Source organism: Lycium ferocissimum, chromosome 4, assembly GCF_029784015.1.
Source record: "Lycium ferocissimum isolate CSIRO_LF1 chromosome 4, AGI_CSIRO_Lferr_CH_V1, whole genome shotgun sequence".
Lineage (NCBI taxonomy): Eukaryota > Viridiplantae > Streptophyta > Magnoliopsida > Solanales > Solanaceae > Lycium > Lycium ferocissimum.
This window is the reverse complement of record NC_081345.1, coordinates 64,543,214-64,546,660: the sequence shown is the minus strand read 5'-3', so window position 1 is coordinate 64,546,660 and position 3,447 is coordinate 64,543,214.

The window sequence follows — 3,447 nt, the reverse complement described above, 5'->3', positions numbered from 1 at the left end:
TGTACGACCACTTATACAAACCGTATAACTTATACGGCCTGTATAATGGTTAGTATAACCATTCCAGAGAAGGGTGCAACCATGGTGGGATTATACGGTCCATTTATACGGACCGTATAAATGGCCGTATAATCGGGTCAGGCAGTTTTTTTCTTTTTATTTATATAGACGACCCTTGTTCTTATTTTTCATTTCCCACTTCTCCCAAACTCTTAAAAGCTCTAGAACCTTCTCCCAAGCATATTCCACTCAAACTCAAGAGAAATCAAAGATCAAATAGCAAGAATCAAGATATTCAAGTGTTGGGAGACTCACTAGGGTTTGTAGGATTCAAGAATTTCTTCGATGTTGAAGCTAGGATTTCATGCAAGTTGATAAATTGATCCAAAGATTATTCCTATATGATAAAAGTTTAGTTTTCATGTCTATTTCATGTTACTAAGCATGCTTGGTTTTTGACTAACTTGGGTGAGGGAAGAAAGTAGGAGATGAAGTTCAAATGTAGATTTCATGATATTTTGAGTAGTAACTTAGCTTGGGTTATCATTGTTAGAATGTTATGAGTATAATCTTGTTATGAAGGGTCATAATGATGACAAGGGAGTGTTGTATACAATTGTGCAAAGGGTTGGTATGAAGTTATTGATATAAGTGGAATATGAGAATGAATTTTGAGACTTAATGGAATATGACTACTTGATTAGGATATTGTGGATGTTATTATAGTTGTTTGGGAGTTATTTTGCAATATGGTGGAAGTCGATGAAATAGGAGAAATGCTGCCCAATTTTCGTTAGCTCATGAATTATTCTAGTTTGAATTTAAGAGTGCCTTTAAGACTTAACCATGGTATGAATCCTTTTAAATATAGATTTCTCAAGCTTGGGAGGTGAACGTAAGTAGTTAATAAGACGTAAAAGGTATGTAAGGCTAACCCTTCTTCTTAAGGCATGTTCCCATTTGTCGTATACCTTCACGTGAATTCCATAATGTCTTCCATGATGACTTCAAATCTGAGAATCACTAAAGCTCATAGTTCTTGACGTTAGCGATACTATTGGTTCCATCATATGATAGTTGATCCTCTAAGGAAAGATATAACGAAAGTGATGATGATGATGTTAACGATACTCATGTTAGGGTACGGATAACACTGAGCCTTCATAGGGCTAGGTATGTATAACACTGAGTCTTGGTAGGGCCAGGTATGTATAACACCGAGCCTTGTCATGGTCGGGTATGTGAGACACCAAACCTCTATGGTCCGGTATGATACTACTATATATATGTGTATATAATGGAAGGTTCCCATTAGAAAAAGTGTAAGTGAATATGATGAACGTCGCTAGAGGTATAAATGGCTCTATCATTCCATGGCACTTCTATCTTATGTTATTTTTCATGCTTCTATTATGCTATTGATTATGCCTTACATACTCAGTACATTATTCGTGTTACATCTCATACTTTCATAGCATGAGAATGCCACATACTTCACCGTATTAATGGAGTACCGGAAACGTCCCATAAAGTTTTGGGAGGTACAAGCCATGAGAAGTACGTAACAATGAAGCACAGGATAAATTACGATCTCGTAAGTCGTAACCGGGAAGGACGACCTTGGAACCAAAGGACATGATCATTATCAAGTATGATTAATGATAAATATCATGTATGGAGAGTTTCGGAAGATTCTGAGACAAGACAAATCGAAGAAAATAAGTTTGTCGAAAATTTGGAAAATAGTTGGCAGAATTTTGGGTCAAATTTGGAAGGGTATATCTCCGAGTATATTAGAAGTTTTAAGGTATTTCAAAAGCCTAAAATAAAGTTCATCGAGTCTAGTTTCCAATTCAACAAACCTCTTGTCAAAACGACATCGGAGTAAGGAGTTATGGCCATTTTAAGATGACCCTCTAAACTGCCAAATGGCTTTCGCGGGTCCCACTTGGGAAAGTCAGTGAGTATAAAAACCCCATCAACCCCATTTTTTTCAGCATTTTATACTCCCATGAGTTCTATAAATCTCCTAGCACATCCCCCAAACATTTATATCCCATTAAATCAAGAATTTAACAAGATTACACCAAACTAGTCCATGAAAGGTGATTGTTCTTGCTTCTACTTAATGTTGTGGTAAGTTTGGTCTTGAAGAAAGTTGGTGTGGCTAAAGTATAAGGTAGTTCTTAAAGTATAAGGTATGTTCTTCATCCTATCTCTTATGTTGAGTTGATTTGAAGGTTTAGCAAGTCTTAAAAGTGAAAATAGTTATGGAGGAAAGGTCATAAAGTGTTGTGTTATAGTTGTTGTGTTATGGACTGTTTTGAGCATGTTGTGGCCGTATGGTTGGGCTGATTTACATGTATATGGATAGTATCCAATGTTTTTGGTGTATTGGAGAGATTACGCTCCTTGATTGGAAAGAAAGGAAGTGTATATTGTTGTGGTATGTTGAAAAACATCGTGTGGGATGTTTTATAGAATATTTTGGTATTGATGATGATGTTGTTGATATTAGTATTGCTATTGTTGTTGTTTTGTTGGTATTGTGATTTCGGACTAGGGATATAAACAGGGGAGATGCTGTCCGAATTTCGACAGATTTTAAAAGGAATTAATTCGAGGGCTTAAGACAAGCATATGACGACAAGCCTAACAATAATACGAATTCTCTTAAATGTAGATTTATGAGCTTCGGAGGTGTCACACCCTAATTTTCGATAGGGCATGATGGGCACCCGACCCTTACTTAGGGCCGAGCGAACCCGCTGACTCTCGTAATACTCATAACCATACTGGGCCCGCAAAACCTGACATAAGTACATAATGAAAATTTTTCGGAAACAAACATGCTTTTCATCTTTTTCAAATCAAATAAAGTCTGCAATCGTATGAAATCTGTAATATAATGCACAACAATACTTCGGCTTATATAGCCGCTTGCCAAACAAATCTGTAACATAATGCATAATAATACACCGGCTTACATAGCCGCTTACAAACTTACGTCTTATACACACGACACTGTCTGCAAAGTCTCTACCATAACTCCAGATACCATAATAAAAGCACTCTGACTCGGCAACACTCCGAGGGGAAATGGAGCTCGCCAATCCGGTGGAACCTCTTCTACTCATCCGTATATACCGCGCGGCATGAAACGCGCCCCGAAAAAGGGGGTCAGTACGGAATATGTACTGAGCATGTAAAGCATAGCATACCGAAAACGAGGTCATAACCGAAGTAAGGAGTACAGAAAGTGAGCATAATGACCAGAATACCAAAGTGCTTGTATCTGAAACACAAATCGTACATCGTAGGTACGGAAGACAAATATAATAATCGAATGCCAAAATGCTTACTTCGAAATACGAATCATGCATATCAATGTCATGTATCATATCCGGCCCATAATAGACCGAGTGACATAAGCGAATAATCGTCATA